The 22694-nt window shown below is 49.9% G+C and overlaps 1 protein-coding gene and 1 long non-coding RNA gene across 6 annotated transcripts in view; both read right to left on the bottom strand.

Moving 5' to 3' along the window:
- ZBTB7C (zinc finger and BTB domain containing 7C) overlaps positions 1-22694 on the bottom strand; it is a 379298-nt gene that overhangs the window by 117665 nt on the left and 238939 nt on the right. The window lies entirely within an intron of this gene.
- LOC139030432 (uncharacterized) lies at positions 13513-14505 on the bottom strand. Its single transcript, XR_011482800.1, has 2 exons — positions 14367-14505; positions 13513-13610 (listed from the first exon to the last, which is right to left on the bottom strand). It is a non-coding gene; the product is annotated as an uncharacterized lncRNA (long non-coding RNA).

Genomic DNA, 22694 nt, shown 5'->3' with positions numbered 1-22694 from the left:
CCCAATCTCCAACCAGGCAGGAGGGAAACCATCAAGCCCAGCGCATGGTTCCCTCTCTGTCTCCCTCTCCCTGCCAGCTCTGATGTCAGCTGCCCAAGGAGCTCACGTTTCAGGGCTTTTCACTGTTTTTCTGCTCCTAAAACCGGGGCCTCTCCTCTCTCAAGCTCGCCACCTTCCGAGAACCTTCCTCCGATGGTTCAAAGGAAATCGTCATATACTTGAACTGCGGGTTAGAAGTAGATAAGTGGGTGGGGAAGCAGTGGGACAAAGGTGAGGTGACGGCCAAGGAAAGAGACAAAGGCCAGCCAGACTGGCCAGAGCAGTGGGTGCTGCAAGAGGAAAGATACAGCGAGAAGGTGGTGGTTGGGGCCAAATTAGGGAGTTCAAGTCTGAGGGACTTGAGAGCATCCCTGGCTAGACACCTGCTGCTATGGGGACAGGGGTTGTTTCCAGAGGAAAGCTGGGCAGGGCCCTTAACCGGGTATCTCAGTGGGTCTCAAAGGATCCTTAAACCCTCCAGCTAGACCATAAGAAAAAAACTACAAGAGTATCTGAGTATGCTCTTTTTCAGGACAGACAGCCCAGTGTGTTCAGATTTTCAAAAAGGTTTCTAACCGATCCCACTCCCCTTCCAAATTTCAAAGCAAAATAAGTCAGCTAGAAATATAAACTTTGTTCCTGAATTACACACACACACACACATACATATTTTTTACCCATGGTAAAAAGAGAGGAAATAATTATAGATGGTCCTTCTCAGATAGGTAGATGGTAGATAGATACTTAGGTAGGTGATAAATTGATTGATAGGTGATTGTAGATGGTAGACAATTGATAGATGATTTCTAACGATAAATGATTGACAAGCAATTGATAGAACAGATCTATAGATAGCAAATAGTCCCAGTAAAGAGTTATTATTTGTGCCACCTGTTTTCTTCTTTCTTCCTTCGTGACATGGAGCTGGTGGAGCTGGGAGGAGCTGGAAAACCTGCTGGTGAGGTGTTCAGATCACTGCCCTCCAAGAACGATCAGAGGCAAAGATAAAGCCTTTTGTGAAGTGACAAAGTCAGTTAGTGGGAAAATGGGATTTGGTTTCACAACTTGTCTAGAGCCATCTCTTGCGTAAGACGGGACGCCCTTGAAAACAATCACAGTGAGCCCTTCTCGAGCACTTAGTGGGTGTCGGGCACTGTGCTAAGTGCTTTACAAGCATTATCTTGTTTACCTCTCAGCAGCGCTGGTGATTCGGGCAGCACTATACCTCCTGTTTTACAAGAGAGGAAATGGAGGCCCTGGGATGTGAAGTCACCAGCCCCAGAGCAAACAGCCGCCAGTGGAACAGTGGGTACAGGAAGCCAGCCGGGCTGGGTCATGGAGCTGGGGCTCGAGACAGCCTTTGAGAGCAGTCGTGTCATGTGGTCAGTAATCCACCCCATCTCTATCTTCCACAAAAGGGCTGGACCCTGAGTAGCTTGGCCCTACTGTTCTCTTCTCCTTTAAAGGAATAGTCTAGTGAATATACTTGAAATTATCCAGGTTTATTGTCAATACTTGTGGAAAAAAAGTGCTGGTAGTATTAATAGTAATTATAGTCATACCTCCCATTGACTGAGCATCTGAGTTAGACAATACACAAAAGTCTGTAGAGTCGTTTTAATTCCATCCTTACAACGAGCCTCCAAGGTATCAGGGGGATCCCTTTTACGGATACGGGTGCTAAGGTCCAAGGAGGTTTAGATAACCTGCCTGATATCAGCGGTGAGTGGAGGAAGGCTAGATGGCACCCCTGCTCTTTTCAGTTCTCTGTCTCTTTCTGGGCCACGCAGGGCACAGAGGTGCAGGGGTTGGCTGTCTCGTTGGGCCTGATGGTTGGGGCATGGAAAAGGCCCAGGTCAAAAGAAAAGAAAGAGGGGAGAAGAGAAGGAAAGGAAGTAGGGAAGAAGGGAGTGATGGAGGGACAGGAGAAGAAGGAAGGGAGGGAGGAAGGTCACACGGATGGTAGCACAGGCTATGCGTCAGGCAGCACCAAGATAGGGATGAATGACCCAAATCTAGAGTTACAAAAGCCCCACCAGAAAGTGGCCAGGGTAAGTGACTCAGTCCCCCTGAGTCACTCACTCCAGGATACAATCAGAGGTATGGCCCATGTCTTTTTGAAATTTGGCTATAGTCTTTGAGACCAAAGCTCACTACCCCAGAAAATGTTCCTGGCAGGGTCAGGTGAAGATAGGAGTATGCCCCTTCGATTAAAATCCATGGTCCTTTTAGCTCCGCCCCTCTCTTGGGTTTTGATCTTGATTCTGGAAGCCCTAGGGCCTGGGACATATGAAGTGCAGGAGGGACAGCCAGCCCCTAGGATGGAACTAGGAGGGTGGGGGTGAACAGGGTCACAGCCATGATTCAGGGTCAAGGGTGGAAAAACCTATAATGGAGAAGCATGTAAGTCTTGTCAAGTACAGAGGCCAAAGCTGGACACAGAGTCTGAGAGGCCTTCGGGGCAGAGGCTGCAGCCAGTGTTCCAAGTAAGGTAGCAGGGGTCGGGGAGGCGTGATGCTGACATCAGCAGGTGTAACCAGGGATGAGGAGCTCCAGCTGAACAGCCAGGAGGAAACAGTCTGGGCCGATCCCAGGCCCTGGGAGGGTGAGAGGATCCCCTCACAAATGACCCAATGAGCCTGGGATCCCCTGGGCAAGAGGGACACTCTCTTCTGGGCGGGGCAACCCTCTGCACTCAGAGTCCTGGGGCTATTCTCCAGGGCAGGATGAGAGCTAAGCTTGACCAGAGAGAGTGGGCTCCCAGGAGGTGTGACTGGTGCCCACGTCCCAGAAGCCAGGTTCATCGTCCATGGCAGCCTCCAAAATCCATGCCGTCCACTTTCCAGAGCCTTCAATCCCCTGCCCCGGCCTTCGGTCATCCTGGGCCTGACATTTTCTTTCAGTTCAGAGAATAAAACTGTGTTTCTTGATCCTGAAAGTAACATCCGTGTATCAAGGAAACTCCCCTGTGTGGAGGGTGATTTTATCCTACAATAAAGGCAGATTTTCGCCCCATTTTCCTCTCTAGCCATTTTATGGTGAGCATTTCCCCTGGTGCCCTTGCCCCCCCCCCCCTCCCGCCCATCCCTGTACTTTATGCCACCTCATCTCAAGTCTTACCTGCAGGTGCCTCTGGCTGGCATCTGTGTACTCAGATTAAGCAAGCCACGTTGTCACTGCTAAATGCTCAAGTCCTAGTCTTTTCATGGGAATTGCTTAAACAATCAGAAAAAGTTTGCATAACAGAAGCCAAAGAAACCCTCCCCTGGCAGTGCCAGTCATCAGCCAGCGCTGACTCCTGGAAGGAGTCAATACAGAACTCTACCCCATATTCTCATTTGTTCTATCCAGTCCCATATAGGTTTGAAACTAGAAGACCAAGCCTGTTAGAATTGGCCATAAAACAAGAGCAAATCGGCCCTTGCGTGATGTGGGCCTCAGGGAGCGAGTATGAAAGCATGTACTCAATGACTTCTGGTGGTTCAGCATGGTCTTATTTTCCTTTCAGATTCTTGGCTGTGTCCCAGAGAGAGGAGGTAGGCAAATAAATGAGGTTTCGCTGTACCTCTAACATTCTTTATGTTACACGAGCTTTGTTTCTCGGAAACGTTAAATTATTTCTGTCTCAACGCTGTAACATTGGTATGGTGTAGTCATCTCAGTGTGGGAAGGGGAATGCTCCTAGCTTCCAGGTTTTGCTTCTCTACCCAGACTGAGAACCACTGGTTTAGTGCAAACAGGGCTATACTAGAAAAACCAGATTTTTAGATCCTTCTTTACCTTGAATTGAACTGTGGGACTAACAAGGCCGGAAATAAAAGCATATTCAGACCGTCAGAGCTGCAAGGCTCCTCAGGGGTCCTGCAGACCCACACCCTCACTTCACCCCCAAGAAAACAGGGTGTGTCCAAGGTTACAAAAGAAGCTATTGGTTAATCCACAAATACCTCATCCATGCGAGGCTTTATGAAATGATTAACAAGGACATCCTGTGTAGGAATGTGTACATTTACAACCTGTCTTGTTTCGAAGGATTTGAGCCAGCTTACAAGAATGCCTACAATGCAAGGTAAACACACATTGAAAGTAAGAAAGAAAAATGAGGCACAGGGCAAGTAAGAGCAAAGACGGCAGCCAGGCTTGAGATGAACCCTGGCGAGATCTGTGTGCTTGGTCCAGCAGAGCCCTAGATGTGGAGCCAAGATGCCCAAGAGTCAAGAGTAGGGGCGATATGCCAGCCCTGCGGGGCTCCGCTTTCTTATCCTCTGGGGTTTGCTACTTCCCTCTCCAGGCATCAGTTTGCCCATCTGTCAAATGGACAAATCCTGCCTTATAGGATCTTCGTGAAAATCAAGTTAAATCTTATACGTAAAAGAAAGCATTTTTTAAAAGTACAGTGTACAAAAGAGCTTATCATTTTATCTCCTTGCTGTCTCCTTGTGATGAACGAGCCACTATTCATTTTCCATTGGCTGATGTTGACCCCAGGTGTAAGTGGCTACAGTTGGTCAAAGTTAATTCTATATGCCTTCTTAAGAACATCAAGCACTGTCCAAACACTGGATGAGAAGCCTTATAACATTTCCTGAACTCCAATTAAGCCTATTTTCACCATCATACCTTTTTTCCTTTCTTTGTTTTGACTGGGAAAAATTAAGATATTAGAATCAACAGGGACTGTAAAATTCTAACGTGAAGTTTGAGTACCCGCCTAGAAAATTCCTGTTTCCTGGTGCGGGCTGTTGTTGGACAGTGGAGAGGACAGAACAAGGTTGGGGACGGGGAGAGCGGACCCTTCAGGGGCCTCCTCAGCTGCAGTTTTGCAGGCACCGTTTCAACCTGTCATTCGGAGGGTTTCCCAGCCTTATGTGCTGGGGTGGATGGAATAGGGCATTTTCTCAACGCCAGCCAGAACTTTACCTGAAATTAACTAGTGGTCGCGAGTGGGCATGCTAGGGTTCCAACAGGTGGGAGGGGGCAAAGGAGCCACGGAGTTTGAGCAAGCAGAGCTCTGGGGGCCTCAGTGGGCTTCCTTTAGATGGCTCTTGTCTGAGATAATAACTGGGGGTACTCACTAAGAAGAGTTTTTCAATAAACAGGGGCATTCATAGCAAGAACCGTGTAAATACTATAATAATAGAAATTAAAAAAAAACATAGTATGTCTGATTTGGGCCTGAACACGGGAAGGTCACTACGGGCAAAGATATCCAGCATTCTCCTTGGAAAATCATTGGTCTCGCAAGGTCATTGCTTCCAGAGTCCACTGACGTATGGAGGACAAGTAAACAGTGGGATGAATCGGCCTCAGCTGACACGTGGCCACAGAAGAACCTGCATTCTGGTCTGTGTAGCCCTTCACATTTCTCATTATTTGAAGCATTAATGTAGGATTAATATCATCATCCCCATTTTATAGATGAGGAAGTGGAGAGCTGGATTGGTTGAAACTGTATACTTGTTGGAATGGCAAGAGTCTAGTTGTCCCAGGCAGAAAAGCAGCCTGGAATCCTCAATGAGAACAGGAACTCTGGAGACAGACTCTGCATCCTGGTTCCAGCATGGCTCGCTTCTGTGACCTTAGGTGAGGTCTGGACTCGCCAAAGAGATCCAATCAGTCCATCCTAAAGGAGATCAGTCCCAACTGTTCATTGGAAGGCCTGATGTTGAAGCTGAAACTCCAATACTTTGGCCACCTGATGCGAAGAGCTGACTCATTTGAAAAGACCCTGATGCTGAGAAAGATTGAAGGCAGAAGGAGAAGGGGATGACAGAGGATGAGATGGCTGGATGGCACCACCGACTCAATGGACATGAGTTTAGGTAAACTCCGTGAGTTGGTAATGGACAGGGAGGCCTGGCGTGGCTGCGGTCCGTGGGATTGCAGAGTTGGACATGACTGAGCGACTGAACTGAACTGAACTGAGCCTCTCTCTGCCTCAGTTTCCTCATCTGTAAAGCTGTTGGCTGGATTACCTGAGTCAACACATGTAAAGTGCTCAGAACAGCCCCTGACACATATGCAGTGCCACATGAACATGTCAAACACATCAACTCCCAGCTCAGAGCCCACTGCTGCAGCCCCCAAACCAAAGCAGGGCCACGGCAGGACCCCCAAGAGCGTGTGCTCCATCCTGTGGGAGAAATTCCGATGCTCCTCGAGGTCAGCAAAGAGGCGTCATGGGGCGGAGACAGGGCCCAGAGTGGATGGGAGGGGAGAACAGACACCTGGCAAGCTTCTCCAGTGCCCAGGGAACAGTCCTGCTTCTTCTCCCTTCGAGGACTTGGCCAAGGAGGAACTCACGGGCTCGACAAACCCGTGCCAAGCAGGAACGAGATGGTATCTGGGCCTGACAGGATGACGAGTTCTGTGTGCCCAGCTTCCCACCAGGGGCAAATACCAGCCCAACCCCAGTGCACCGGCCCCACTCCCCTTCTTTGCTTTGGTGGATTTGTTTTGGTTGCTGCCAAGGGCACCCGTCACAAAATGACAGGAGGTTTGCCTTTGGGGAGGGCTGCGAGAGCGTTAGGCAAACAAGTCCTGGCGAGCCGTCTCATAACTCTGGCCCTAACAGGCCACGGGTGGACCATGGGACTGCACGGTGCGTCCCGAAAGCCACAGGTCCCTGCACCGAGGGGCAGGTCTGAACTGGGAGGCAGGCGTCCCGCTTCCGGCCCTGGCTCTGCTGCTACGGGGCTCTGTTTCCTTGGCCAGGTACTTCCTCCTTCCAGGTCCTCACTGTTCTCATTTGTAAAATGAGGGTTTTGGGAGGCGGAGGGGGTGATGAACGCGAAGGCCCTGTTCGGCTCTTCCATCTCTGAGTCTTCAGGAAGCACCATAGAATTCCAAAGGGCTGCAGGTAGCTCTGCCTTCTCGTGGCTCCTGGACCCTTTTCTGGAAGACCCTCGGTTGTTATTATCGACACGGCAGCAGGAGGGATGTCTCTTCATTCAACAGACAAGGAGAGTGAGGGTCCCCACACCCCTCACCCTGTCCTGGTGGGAAGAGAAGAGGACTGACTCCACGGGCAGAGGATGGCAAGGAGAGCCAAGGGGCGACTGCCAGGCACAGCCTCTGCCAACTCACCTGGCCCTCCGCGTACTGTGTGGAGGGAGCACCAGACCGGGAAGCCCGCGGCCTTGGCCACATCCCTTCCCCCTCACAGGACGGTCCCTTCATCTGAAAACACCCAGAGCAGAACTAGCTGACCTTGCTCACCCTCTGTTCCTGCATTGTATTGGTTATTCCATGTCTGTTATGCACAAGTACTGGATTAGGGTTGGGAGAAGGGTAAGAGTCAAGGTCCCCTTTGCCCTCAAGGAGTTGACCCCATGTCCTCATCATCACTTAATGAATTGATCCATTTATTGAATACTTACTTTGTGCCAGAAGCATCTGGAAAGGGTAGGGGTCATGACCTATTCTTTTTTTTTTTTCCCCTATCCAATTCCTCTTGTCCTAGCATATGAAATATCTGCACATGTGGTGATTAAGGGTACAAACCCTAGAGCCAGTCTGCCCAGGAGTGAATCCTGATGATGTTCCAATGACCAGGTTCAGTTTCCCTGTCTGTAAAATGGGAAGAATGATAATTCCTACCTCCTAGGTTTCTTATGAGAATTCAAACAAATTAACACTTTCAGAACACTTAGCATAGGGCCTGGCATGTTGACGGTGCCCAATAACTGTCTGTAAATAAAATGTTTACCAAGATGAATAGAGCCGACCTGCTATAAATTCTTCATCAAGAGAAAGTCACACACATGCACTTTCTTTCCTATTCTAAATGATGTGGGCACTGCTAACTCAGTCATCAGGCTCTGTGACCACAGACAATGCAAAGGTGAACTTCACCACAGCTAAGGTTAACTATCCTAAGTTCCAAATCAGTCAGGTTCAAGTTCATGAGCTTCTACTATAACCAAAACTAGTCATCATTCATTTCATCCTATTTCCTCTCCAAATACTTAGTTGAAACTGAGACTAGTAGTCTAGCGCTGACTTGAATTTCTCCAACTTTTGATCTTTCTGGCCCCCCAACTCACAGGACACGCTCAGCAGGCAGGACCCCAGAGGTGGGGAGAAGCACAGATCCCACTGAGCTCAGGGCAGCCGAGAGCTGAGAACAGGGGCCGCCAGTCCCAAGGCTCAGGATCTGTGGGCTGTGGTCTCCTAACATAATGCCTGGCAGGGTCCCAGGATGACAAGAGCCCCTGCAAGAACAGACACGCCTCAGTCTTTTGCAACCTGTTCCAATATTGGCTGAGGGCAGTAAATGGAAAAGTCACAGGATAAATCTCACTTGGAGTTGCCAATTTGGTTCATGCTTAGATCCACTACCAGACCCACAATTGCCTTGGGCACAATGACTGGGCTTGAAGTGACCAAAGCTGATGCCAGACTCCTAATGGTGGTCACCACTGGGACAACTACCCCAGAGAAGGTACAGCTCTCAGAGAAGGTACAACTTCTCAGGGACAACTTCTTCCTGAGAAGGAACTGGAGCCCTGAGCCCATGAGCCTTTGGGATGGTCTTCTCACTTCTTCCCAAAGTGTATTTCACCAGCTTCCTCACTGAGGGCTAACTCATTCAGCTCACCAGTACTTACTGAGCATCGACTCTCTGCCACACAGGTGCTAAGCTAGGTCCCCAACATGAAGCCACCCTACAGTGAAAGCACACTGGGCTGAAGCTGGGAGGTGAGGTCAGAGTTCCAGCTCCATCACTAAGGATACGTGTGACACGTCTCTTCCTTTTCTGGGTCTCAAGGGCCTCAATCCATAAAAACCTAGAATTGGGCTGAGAATGCCCTTGGTCCACTTCTGTTAAAGATCCTCTGTTATTTAATCTGTTAGGTAACATCTCTGGTTGGCAGAGATCTTTTGATCTCTGGCAATTTGATCTCTGGTTCCTCTGCCTTTTCTAGGTCCAGCTTGAACATCTGGAAGTTCACGGTTCACGTACTGTTGAAGCCTGGCTTGGAGAATTGTGAGCATTCCTTTACTAGCGTGTGAGATGAGTGCAACTGTGTGGTAGTTTGAACATTCTTTGGCATTGCCTTTCTTTGGGATTGGAATGAAAACTGACCTTTTCCAGTCCTGTGGCCACTGCTGAGTTTTCCACATTTGCTGGCATATTGAGTGAAGCACTTTCACAGCATCATCTTTTAGGATTTGAAATAGCTCAACTGGAATTCCATCACCTCCACTAGCTTTGTTTATAGTGATGCTTCCTAAGACCCACTTGATTTCACATTCCAGGATGTCTGACTCTAGATGAGTGATCATACCATCGTGATTATCCGGGTCACGAAGATCTTTTTTGTATAGTTCTTCTGTGTATTCTTGCCACCTTAATATCTTTTGCTTCTGTTAGGTCCATACCATTTCTGTCCTTTATTGAGCCCATCTTTGCATGAAATGTTCCCTTGGTATCTCTAATTTTCTTCAAGAGATCTCTAGTCTTTCCCATTTTATTGTTTGCCTCTGTTTCTTTGCATTGATTACTGAGGAAGGCTTTCTTATCTCTCCTTGCTATTCTTTGGAACTCTGCATTCAAATGGGAATATCTTTCCTTTTCTCCTTTGCCTTTGCTTCTCTTCAATTCACAGCTATTTGTTAAGGCCTCCTCAGACAACCATTTTGCCTTTTTGCCTTTCTTTTCCTTGGGGGTGGTCTTGATCCCTGCCTCCTGTTCAATGTCATGAACCTCCTTCCATAGTTCTTTAGGCACTCTATCAGATCTAATCCCTTGAATCTGTTTGTTACTTCCACTGTATAGTCATAAGTGATTCGAAGAACTGACTCATTTGAAAAGACCCTGATACTGGGAAAGATTGAGGCGGGAGGAGAAGGGGACAACAGAGGATGAGATGGTTGGATGGCATCACCAACTCAATGGACATGGGTTTGAGTAAATTCCAGGAACTGGCGATGGACAGAGAAGCCTGGTGTGCTGCAGTCCATGGGGTCGCAAAGAGTCGGACATAACTGAGCGACTGAACTGAACATCTCTGGTGTACAGACAGTGGCAATCTTGGACCAAGAGCTCCAAGCTTGTAAAAAAAAAATAAATAACCACAAGCCTAGCAACCCACGAAGCTCTCCATAGCCACAGGGAGGGTTCCTGGTTTGCTCCCTGGAAATAAAAGAACCAGTCGCCTTGGGGATGAATTTGAAGAACTGGCCATAGGGAAACGGTAGGGCAGGGCAGGGCAGGGACAAGGGGGACTGCTGTGGCTCCCTTCCGGATGTGATCCGAGAGATCCCCAAAAGGACGTTCCATCGCAGGGATCTGTGCAAAATGCAGGCGCTAGAGAAGGGTGAGGTTTTTCACTCTGCTGAGGCTGCCTGGGTCTTCCCTCCCAGCCAGCAGGGGTCTGGGCAGCCTGTGGGCACCGGGCCAGGTGCAAGAGAAAGAAGGGAACCCTGAAGGGATCTTTAGGGGGTTTGGGGCGGGTGGGGGACGGGGAGACAAAGAGGGCAGCACCGAACCTGAATTCTGCAGGAGGGGTCGGAGTGGGAGGGTTAGGGCCTGAGCTCGCCGCCTCCCTGCGGGTAACCGATTCCTGGGAGGAGCCCACGGGGAGAGGGGAGGGAGGGGGAGAGCGAGTCAGGAGAGAGGGTGGGGCCGCACGGGGGTGCGGAGTCACAGAAAAATGCCCGAGTGTGGTGAGGGTAGAGGGTGCGGGGCAGCACCCCAGTTCGCGGAGCCCACGCCCCTCGAGTTACCCGGCCGGTTCAGACTGGTTCGCCCACCTCTGCCTCCCCACCAGCCCCTCCGGTCTGATCCCTGAGAAATCAGAATCGGGGCGTGATGCAACCACAGCCGCCCCGCCCCGGCCGCAAGCCCTCCGGACTCCGCGCCCGCCCCACCGACGCCCCCTCCCAGGTCCTGCCGATGTCCCCGCCCCTCCCCGGCGCCCCGCCCCTCCGTCCCCTCTGCGGTCCGGCACCCCCGGCTGCCCCCGTCCCCCGCGTGCTCGCCCTCGTCTGGGGCTTCGCGGCTGGCTCGGCCCCTCCCTTCCACCGCATCCCTCAGGGTCTCTGCGCTGTCTTCCCCGCGCCCCTCTCGGCGCCCTCTTTCCCTCGGGCCTCTCCTCCGCATTCTCACCCTGCCCTAGCCCGACCTCATCACCCGCCCTCCTCTCCTGGAGGCCGCGGCGCCTCCCCTGCCGGCGGGTAACGCTGGAGAGGCCGGCGCCTGCCCGGGGCGGGAACTGCCCTGACACGAGATGGGGGCGGGAGCGGCTGGGGGTTGAGAAGGGGGCCCGAGGGCCGCGAGGGTAGAAGGCGGAGCCGGACCCGCGCTCTCGTCGCCCCATCCCACTCCCACCCCAACCCCACTCGCCCGCCCATCCCCTTGCAAGGCTTGGTGCCAGGGCCCAACGTAGGCCAGGCAGCCAGCCAGCCAGGCTCAGCTATCAGCGGGGTGGAGGGCAGTGCCAGCTGCAGGTTTCTCTGCACCCCCGGCAGCCCTGGGCCTCCCTCCAGCAGCACCTTCCACCTGAAACTGGAGCGGGCGGGCTGTGGGGGGCGGGGGATGCGGGTGAGAGGGGTTGGTTTGTCAAAGACAGAGGACCCCGGTGCACCTGGGGATCTTGCTACACAAGGTAGGCATGAGGCTGATCCTGAGTCAGGGCTAGACTGAAGTCCCGCTCACTTATTTTCTGGGTGACCTTAGTTAAGTCACTTCTCTGCCTGTTTTTGCATTTGTAAAGTGAAGATAATAATACCCACCTCCTGGGTGTTGTGACTCTTGGTGCCTGGCACATAGTAGTTGCCTGGAGAATCCCATGGACAGAAGAGCCTGGTGGGTTATATAGTCCATGGGGTGGCCAAGAGTCCGACACGACTGAGCGATTTAGCACACTTGCACACCCGCACACATAAAGTAAAAGTGACAGTCACTCAGTCATGTCTGACTCTGCCACCCCATGGACTATACAGTTCGTGGAATTCTCCAGGCCAGAATACTGGAGTGGGTAGACTTTCCCTTCTCCAGGGGATCTTCCCAACCCAGGGATTGAACCCAGGTCTCTTGCATTGTGGGTAGATTCTTTACCAGCTGAGCCATCGAGGAAGCCCAAGAATACTGGAGTGGGTGGTCTATCCCTTTTCCAGCACCTCTTCCTGACCCAGGAATCGAACTGGAGTCTCTTGCATTCATAAATAATAATATCAGGATTAATTTCAAATAACAATTTGAATATTATTATTATCTCCCTGGGTGGGGGTTTGCCATTTAGCAAAGGGAAATAGAGTAGAATCTGTCATCAGAGATCTACATGGCACCTGTTATGGGCAAGGAAGGCCACTTGGTGTAGTGCAAAAGTCTTGGGAGTGAGATGTGGGTTTGAATCCCAGCCCTGTCATTTAGTAGCTGTGTGATCTTGAGAAAGTTACCTCTCCTTTCTGAACCACAGTCCCCCAACAGTAAAACAGTGCCCACTTTGCAGAGTCAGTGCAGGAAATGAATGAGGTAATGTCAGGAGAGTGTCTAGGGCAGTTCTCAGAGCAAAACAGGTGCCTCTCAGTGAATGAGAGGCATGGGGAAGGTCAGGGGGATGGAAAGGACAGACTCAGTGTCTGCCATGTGGGAGCTCTGGGGAGATAAGACTTAAACGTAAAAAAAAAAATACCACTAACTCAATGGGATCCAAGCTCAGAGTCAATTCCAAGGTCAGGAGGAAGTGTTGTGGGAGAAGGGGCATGCCCTTAGCATCCGTGAGAACAAATAAACTGCTAAGGGTGGAATCCCAGGCATGGGTGGGGGTGCTTCTGAACAGCTCCCCCTCCTCCCCCAGCTCCCCCCCTTCACCCCACCCCCAGCCTTCTCCCACCAGGATCAAGGCAGCAGTCACTGGGCTTGAGGGGTATGCAGTTGCTCCAGGACGGGTGTCAGCATTGCTTCCTATAAGGGGAGGCCCTTATAGGAAAAAGAGGACTTTTAAGGGCAGTTGAAATAGGAGGCCTGGGCACAATCTCCACCCTTTTAAATGGCTGTCAGTGTGGCAGAACACCATTGCTACCCACAGCTATGACTGTGAGACTAGAATTGGGTTCCCTCATCTGTAAAACAACAGGGTGGGCCAGAAGCTTTCTAGGCCTCCTCAGCTGCAACCCCCCACCCTTCTTGAAAACCATACTTGCTCTGACCTGTTGGAATGTGGGGGAGAATCGCTCCTCCTTGGAGGTGCAGGGCTTAGCCTCATCAACCATTCCATGGGCGGGCTCAGAGCCCTCCTTAGTGGAGCAGGAATGAGGTGGGACTCCACCCTGGGACAGGCTCCCTGATGCAGGAAGGTCAGCAATCTAATGGAATATGACTCGTGGAGCTGGAAGGAGCCTTGCGAGCTGGCATCCAGCCCTCTCACTTAAAGATAAAGAAACAAAAGCCCAGAGAAGTCAAGGGACTTGGCCAAGTTCATGTGTTTCTTTGGGGGCAGAGCTGAGGTTCAACCCACTGCAGTGTAGTACCTCCAATGAATTTATTAATAGTTCACAGCAACAACGAAAGATCCCAGTGAGCTGGTGACCAAGGTCAATCAAAACTTCTCTGAGTTTCTTTCCTGCAAGCAAAATGGAAATGCTTTCACTTCACGACCAGGTAAGAAAGTGTTTCCCAAAGTGAGGAAGTTGTCTAAATGGCCCACACGGCCCCCATCAACACTGTCCAAGACTGGAGGTGACTGGTGGGGCAGTGGGCAGGGGCTCCTGCCAGATTGGGGCGGGGATTTGCTTTTGTGATCAGCACTGCAGGCTCCCTGAAGAGAGTCCAAGGACACGGGGCTTGAGGACTAATATGCATTTTTATTCTACAATAATTTTCATACTGAGTTCAAGAGGCACCGGCTCCAAGTACATAAAACCAAATCAAATTACATTAATTGATTTTATTGAAACCTGCTGCAGTTGTATTCAAGCCCACAGTCAGGGGCATGACCCCTGTGAAATACCAAAGGGGCTTTTGAAATAATTAAATTAATTACACCCTGGGTTATGCACAAGGGCTTGCTCCTCGTGCTCAAGGCAGGCAATGCCTGCTTACTGCCATGGGCGACACAACTGACCACAAAGTAAGATGCTGCCTAGGGGAGCCGAAGGCCCACACCTTCCATTCTGAGGTGAGTCATCTTTGTGCATTTTAGGCAAACACAGATGCACACGGGCACACACGCATATGGTCACCAGCTAGAATGGCCCTCTCTCTTTCTCTCTGCCTACTTATGGTCCAAGTCAAGCACTTGCCCCATCCTCCTTGTCTTCCTCGCCCCTTCCTCTGCCTCCTTTCCTGACCACCTCCCCCAGGACCCCCCAGCACTTACATCCATGCCCTTGGAAGATGCACTTTCAGGTTGCCTATTCTTTCATGAGGGGCTGCCTTGTATGACTAAGTAAAGGATGAGAAGCCCCTCGAATGCAGAAAATGGGCTGTGACCGTCTCTGGATCTTTCAGGAAGCTCAGCCAAGCTCTGTATACGGAAGAAACTCAGGACATTTATTAAACACCTACTATGTGCCAGGCACCCATCCAAAACTTTACACAGAGCATAAAAAGCTAAGTGGAGCTTTGTTGCTTCTAAGTAAATCTTAAAACAATTCCATAAACTCTGTTGCTAATCAGGTGATGGCATCACCCTTCCAATTTGACGATTTACCTACAAACAAATCCCAGTGTCCCTGGTGGAAGGGATCCTCCTCACCAACCTTCATTTCACAGAGGACATTTTGCAGATCCACAGGGGGAAGGTTCTGGTGCAAGGTCACACAGTGGTTCAGAGGATGAGCACCCTATATCCTGTTGGCTCCCAGCTCTGAACAGATTTGTCCAGGGCGAAAAATCACACGATTCCAGTTACACCTGTACGGGAGGCTAACACGCCAGATTAGCCTGTCCTGCAGAGAAGACGCTGGGTGTCCAGGGACAGAGTCGCCCACGTTTTGTGGCCTCGTGTGTATTCAAGGAGCAAAGCAGGGCAGAGTGGGGACCTAGCCCTTCAGGGATCGAACCCTTACCCCATACAGAGCCTCATCAAGACCTGCTCTACCCTTGCCTTAACCTGTTGGGACACCTAAGGAGACAAAGCCTTCTGCCCTACCGCTGTTGCACAACAAGATTTCCAAACCCCAACTCCCACTGCAGCCCTCTCCCTCCCCACGCCTCTCATTACCCTCAAGACTGTCCTCCAAATAGAGCCCTGGATACCAGCCAGCGCAAATCTCCTCCCTGACTGTGAACCTGAGCTGCTTAGTAATAACGATGAACACGATCCTCATAACCGTGACAGCTACTCTTCACAGAGATTTGTACTACTCCGTGCCAGGCGCTCATATGCCTTTCCATCTAATCCCCACAATCACCTCATCTGACGGGTGAGGAAACTTAGGTAAAGAGAGGTGAGAAGCTGGCCCAAGGACACAGAGCTCGTAGCTGGTGGGGCCTGGGTTCAAAGCCAGGTCTGTGGCACACCTGTCTGGCACCCCCGCAGACTACATCTTCCTCATATTGGTGGACTGAGGCTCCTTCATTGCATTCTTTTGACGAGGATACTTATTTTTAAAGTTGTGGTAAAATATACATATAAGATAAAAGTTGGCTCTTTAACCATTCGAGGGCATGATTCAGTGCGCTGATTATATTCATGATGTTGTGCCACCATCACCGCTATTTTGAAATTTTTTCCATCAGCCCCAATGAAAGCTCTATAACTATTAAGCAATAACTTCCCAATCCCTCCAACCCTCACCCTGTCTCGTTAATCCCTGCTTACCTCCAGTCTATTTTCCGTCTCTATGAATTTGCCTGTTTTAGATATTCATACAGGTGGAATCATACAACATTTGCCCTTTGCCTGCAAAGCCAGTTCTCTTCAACAGCAAGCCTGACCCGTCAACTTTTTAGGCCCTCAATCTCTCACCGGCCAAAAGGACACAAGGACTTGGCCTGCCTCTGTCACCAGGAGGTTGTGGAAGTGTGATGGCTTGGGGCGTGGGGATATCATCTTGAGGAGGGACAGGCCTTGGAGGCTTAGCATCCCCAGCTACTGAAGTTCACGAAAGGCCTCGTTGGGCCCCAAGTGTTACTAAGGGGACCAAAGAAGCAATGTTTTTGGCTGGGGTGGGGGGGGGGGTGGGGGGAGAAAGCGGACTCTCTAGAAGGGAAAGGTGGCAAGAGGTGGACCCTGAGACCTCTGGGGGCCTGGGCAGCACTGCCTTGGTACAGGGGGGCCAGGGTGGGCCTTGTATGGACCCTAAGGAGTACTGCACCCCTGGGGAGAAAAGTGGCAGCCCAGCCAGAGTTCAATAGCCCCCTCCCACCAACTTGGGGCCCACAGACTCTTCACCTCCTCCCCACTATCTTCCCTTCCCTGTGGTACCAACTGGGCAATCACCTTCCTGCTGCGGCGTTATTCACACAGCTAGCACCCCAGCTTCCCCCCAAAAGCCTTCCCGCTCCCCAGTGATTCCTCTTCAGCTCTAGTAGGTCCTTTTCAATCTACATCACATGATGTACCACACTGTGCGGGGGGTCACTGTCTTTCGGGGTGCATGCACAATGGAAAGCATTCTGCACTAGAGTCCTGGGGCTGCCACCTTCTAGCCGATCTAGGCCAGGTGGCTCAACCACCCTGAGCACCAGCGCTACATCTGTAAAGTGGATCTGACAATGCCCACTGCCTGCGAACTGTCCTTAGGACCAGAGTGAGGCGTGTCTGTGACTTGTAACCTGGGTGTGTGGTGGAGCTACTCAAGAGACGCAGCACACGATGTGGCAGATCTTTTGACACTCAATTCTACTCAACTCTTTGGGGGAAAATGTGTCCTTTTTATATTAAAAAAAAAATAGAGATGATTATGGAGGAGAATGAAAAACTTGGATTGCTTTTAAAAGACAAAACAGGCAAATTTCAGGGCATTTCTAGCTTTCTGGGAGCCACGTTAGTGGTTCTCTCGGAATCACAGTGTGCACTGCCCCGCTTGTTGGGAGGGTGCTTCTGGGATTCGCTCGTGAGACCAACTGCCTGGCATGTGGCAGGTCCTCAGGAAAGTGTAGCAGTGATGTTTCCCCCAGTTGTCATGGGGGGAAGAGTTTAATGCAATGGCATTGCAAGCCCTCTGATTGGTATTGTCTTTTGGTCTCCCTTGGGAGAGGCAAGGCACGGGGTGGGAAGCATGTGGGGCTGCGGTACCAGGAGACTTTTTGTCTCTGCTTCACCATCACAGGCTGGATACATATCCTTGGACCTATCACTCTACTTTTCTGCACCTGAGTTTATTCCCCTACAAAGTGAGACAGAGTCTTAACAACTCATTATCAAAAAAAGACAAATCCAATTTAAAAAGGAGCAGAAGACCTGAAGAGACAGTTTTCCAAAGAAGACATCCAGATGGCCAACAGGCTCATGAAAAGATGCTCAACATCACTGATCATCAGGCAACTGCAAATCAAAACCACAGTGAAATTGAATCTCACACTTGTCAGAATGGCTGTCATCAAAAAGATAAGAAATAACATCCTCATGTTGATAAGAATGTAGAGAAAGGGTATGCTCATGCACTACTGGCTGGAATGTAAATAGGTGCTGCCACTGTGGAAAATAGTATGGAGCTTCATTAAAAAATTAAAACCAGAACTACTGTATGATTCAGCATTTCCACTTCTGGGTATTTATATGAAGAAAATGAAAACGCAAATTCAAAAAGATATATGCACCCAATGTTCGCTGCAGCACTATTTACAAAAGCCAAAGTATGAAAGCAACCTAAGAGTCCATCAAAAAAGATGAATGGATAAAGAAGATGTGGTACAGATATATACGATGGAATATTATTCAACCATAAAAGGAAAAAACATCTTGCCATTTGCAGCAACATCAATGGACCTAGAGGGTATTAGGCCAAAGGGAATTAAGTCAGACAAAGACAAATACCATATACTTTTACTTACATGTGGAATCTAAAAGCAAACAAACCAAACAGAAACAAACTTACAGAAGAAAACAGGTGGTTTCTACAGGGGAGCAGGGTGGAGGAGATGAGTGAAACAGGTGAGGAAAACGTAGAGGCATAAACTTCAGGTTATAAGATGTGTAAGTCACAGGGATATAGTGTAGTGTCTGGGGAATACTGTCAGTGAGACTGTAACAACTTTGTATGGTGACTTTCGTGATCATTTCATAGTATATAAAAATATCGAAAAAAAATATCGAATCACTGGGTTGTACACCTGAAATTAATATTATAGGTCAATTTTACTTCAATTAAACAATCATTTAAAAAAAAGAAGAAAGAAGACAAATGCTCTAACAGCTCCCTCGCAGAGCTCTGTGCAGATGACATCAGAGCTCGCTGGAGGAAACAAAGGCAAGGATGAAGAAGTGTTCACATGCTTGTTTCACTTCACGCTCCCACTGCAGCTTGGGGAGGCAGGTGAGCAAGCCAAGCTCTTTGAGAGCACACCCAGAGCTCCGAGTGTGAGATGTTGCTACCTCAGCCCTGGGGGTGACAGGGCAGGGGCGGTGCTGACCACTCTGGAGATGAGACCCGGGGCCCTCGGTGGAGCTGGAGCCCACTTCTGACCCCCAGGGGATGGCTCAGCCTCCTTCTAGCACGCAGGGCTGTCCAGACGTGAAAGGCAGGACCTCAGTGGGCAAGGAGTCCTTGTCACCCCCACGTTCAGTCAGAGGTAGCAAGGGTGGGAGAGTGGGATCCAAGCCCTATGAAAAATCTCCTTGCTGTCCCGAGATTCTGGGATTCCAACTGGCTCCCAGATTGAAAAATGCTCAGCATCACTAATCATCAGGGAAATGCAAATCAAAACCACAGTGCAAAAAAAAAAAAAAAAAAAAACATAAAGAGACTAATAAATCCACCTGGACTGGAAGTTTAAAAAAAAAAAAAACCACAGTGCAAAGGCTCTGACTTTATCTTTCCTACATTTGCTTATTGCATATTACTCGGTCGCTTCTTTTCTGAAGAGCCTTGTCCAGAGCGCAGTGCCTGGTAGGTGCTGAAAAAACACTTGGTGATGGTTCTGCTGAAGTGGCCCTGGAATCTAGTGTCTACACTGGAGCAAACCCTTTGGGACTCAGGCATCATGGTCACTGACACCGGTCACCCTCTGAAAGCCAAGCAGGCGGAGGCTCAGCGGGCCTGTCCTCACTGAATGGGAGGAGGCTCTTCACGCTGTGTCCCCGCTGCCCAGCCCAGACAGCCCCCTCCTCCGTCGGCAGGAGGATCTGGTCTCAGCTCAGCCCTGGCCTGGCGCCCCCCTTCTGCCTCCCCGGCCCTGCTGAGCCCCATCCCACCCTTCCACCAGAGCTGTCAGTGCAGCTCCCCACACAATGGCCATCCGGAGGTAGCGCTGTGTCCGGTCCCTCCTTGGCCGGAGGCAAAGTCCAGACCCTTATCCACCCTCCCAGGCCTCCCACCCACGCCTGAATCTCTACTTTGAAAACTTCCCATGGACCAGTGATCTCTAGGCCACAGCGGCACACCACCCTCGCGTCCCCTCCCAGCCCAGGCCGCCCCTCCCACGGGCCCCAGCCTACCCATTTCCTCTGCCCTTTTCACCCTTTGGCGCCAGGACCAGCTATTCTGAGCCTCTGGCCCGGCTCCTTCCCCTGCCAGCTGCTCCCTTACCAGGGCCTTCATTTCTTGCCTCTTCTTTTCAGAGTGGACCCTTACTCAGTTCTGCCAACAAAGAGCATGTGTTCCTATGATACAGGAACACCAAAAGCAGCAAGATTCAGTGCAGATCTAAATGCTTGGGTTGTGCGTGCATGCTGAGTCACTTCAGTTGTATCCGACTCTTTGAGACTCCATTGACTGTAGCCCGCCAGGCTTCTCTGTCCACGGAAGTCTCCAGTCAAGAATACTGGAGTGGGTTGCCCTGTCCTCCTCTAGGGGATCTTCCCAAACCCAGGGACTGAACACACATCTCTTATGTTTCTTGCATTGCCAGGCAGGTTCTTAACCACTAGTGCCACCTGGGAAGCCCCAAATGCTTGGGTTACCTGTTTGGAAGTGTTAAATGCAGACCACTGCATTGCTGAGTATGTGTGTGCATGTGTGTGTGTGTGTGTACACACGCACCAATGGACTCTCAGGCCTTCCAAGAAGCTTTTCAAAGCAATCTTTCTCCCCCTTCGCCAGAAACAATTAATTAGTAAGGATGAGCCCCAACAGGATTAATAGTCCCTTTCTGGTTACCCAAGCTTCTTGCTTCTTTTATGACACAGCAATCACTGGATTTCAAGGTTTCTTGGAGAAGATGCTACAACAATTACTGCAGATCTTATAAAGTTACGCGGAATGGTATGTTTGAAAAGATAATTTTCTGTATCAGCTCTGTGAAAAGTTTCCCACAAAAGCAGCAACAGTAAGATAAAGGTCCCCACCCACATAAAACAGTTTTGGTAGATTTTCAGATCCTTTCAGAGTGTAGGGAAGAGACAGGAGAGAAGGACAGGGCCACAGAAAGGAGAAACAAGCCCCTATGTCTTGATGTGGCCTTGGTGACCAGGAAAACACACTCCTGGGCTTGTTCAGGTCAATATTTGATTCACTGAGCTTATCAGCCAGACCTCAACCTGTGGGATACAGAGCCTGGCGCAGGAGCTGGGTGCTGGCTCAGGTGTCCAAGATGATGGCTGAGTAGATTCAGGGCTTCTTGGTCAAAGGCCTCCTGCAAAGAGGCCCTTGGAAAATGTTTACTTTCTGGATTTCTACACCAAAGCTTTTTGATCCTGAAAAGTGAAAGTGAAAGCCACTCAGTTGTGTCCAACTCTTTGCAACCCCATGGACTACACAGTCCATGGAATTCTCTAGGCAAGAATACTGGAGTGGGTAGCCGTTCCCTTCTCCAGGAGATCTTCCCAACCCAGGGATTGAACCCAGGTCTCCTGCATTGCAGGCAGATTCTTTACCAGTTGAGCCACAAGGGAGGCCCTCTGACCCTGAAGCTCCAGTCAATTTGTTTTTGACAAATACATGGTCAATGTGCAGATTTTCCTAAACATGACACAAACCATAATGGGGAAAAACATGATAGACATGATTAAAGCTCAAAATTTTCTATGATAAAGATAACACAGTACAAGTTAAAAGTCAATAATCTAAGTGAAAAGTATTTGCATTATGTATAACAGACACGGTGTGAACCGGAAATATACAAAGAATTCCTCTGAACCAATAAGGAAAACCATGAAGTATAAATGTTCACTAAAATTATTTAAACTCTCCAATCTCACCAATCGATGATTTTTAAAATATAAAAACCAGCTGGTAGGTGCTTATGAAGAAAAGAGGGACAGATATTCTAGAGGAAGGGCACTGGATTGAGAGAGAAGACCTGAGGTTTAGTCATCTGTCCCGTGAGACCTTGGACAAATCATTTCGCCATCTGGGAGAGTTTTCTAGTTGACATTTTAGTAGAAGTTGCATAAGGAATGGGGTCTTGTGTCTTTGGCATCAGGCAGTTGCCTAAGGTAATTCTAGGTCTTGTGTCTTTGGCTTCAGGCATAAAAATAGCTTCTTAGACCTTCCTCTTTCTCCAAGCTGTTCCATTGTATTTATCATAATATTTATCACACCTCTTCACTCTAGGAGATTTGAAGCAGAGGTGTTAGTGGGTCTGCTTCCCAGCTGTGGGATTTGAGAGGACGGAAGGAAAGTGGCTGGGCTAAGACCCCCTTAGCAGCCCTTGGTGTGTGTGACAACTGCTCTGGGGCTCTTGCCCTGTCTCCATGGGGCCGGTCTGTGCCACTGAATCTGCTGGCATGAGGGATAGGAGGGACAAGCAAGGGGCAGACGACAGAGAGGGGAAGGGTGAAGGAAGAGCAAGGACTTGCCGGTCAGGCGGCTTTGGGTTTGAATCTCAACTCCCCCACCTCCTGCCTGTGGGCTGCCGAGCGCACGAATCTGTTTCTTGGAGTCTCAGGTTCCTCTTTCACAAATTGGGCGCGATGCTCTCACCTCCCAGGCTCCTTTCCTGGCCATTATCTGTACCACTCACCAGTGAGGCTGAAGAGACAGCGTCACTGTGCTGGCACTGAACTCCTTCGGCTCCCCCAAACCAGACTGTGCCACACCGTGGGCTGGAGTGGTGTCTCTGGAGGGGGCAGGGACCCCAGAGTTCTGAGAATGCTGGACTAGTGCCAGGGCCCTGTCATGGTCCCTTTTGAAGTTCCAGCACCTGGCATTACGCCTTGCGTGTGGAGGGCACAAGATAACATGTGCAGAACGAATGAATAAAATTTATGGATGAGGAAGCCAAGGGCCAAAAAGGTGAAGCGATATCCTCAGGGCTATACAACCCATTAATTACCCAGAGAGGGTCAGGGAGCCTTTCTTTCTTTCTTATCACGGGGAAAATGGAGGAGAGGACATATAGCCAATTATAGTGGCCCCTGAAGTCTCATGTTCCCCAGGAAAGTCTCATTTTATACCTGTTTCCTCTAATAATTATAATAATGCCCACTTTCACTTTCAAATTGTCTGTTCTCCCGGTTATGAGGGAGACTGGAGGGAAGGACTCTATTTCTCTGGCTCCGTCTACTCCCCCACCCCTCATTTCTCTTAACTTGTCAGATATGCAATTAAAATGTCATTCCATTCTCTATTCAGTGAAAGCCCCATTTAAACTCTGCTCA

The sequence above is a fragment of the Odocoileus virginianus genome, chromosome 22, assembly GCF_023699985.2.
Source record: "Odocoileus virginianus isolate 20LAN1187 ecotype Illinois chromosome 22, Ovbor_1.2, whole genome shotgun sequence".
Classification (NCBI taxonomy): domain Eukaryota; kingdom Metazoa; phylum Chordata; class Mammalia; order Artiodactyla; family Cervidae; genus Odocoileus; species Odocoileus virginianus.
The sequence above is the reverse complement of the archived record's forward strand: the minus strand, read 5'-3'. Positions and strand labels throughout refer to the sequence as shown.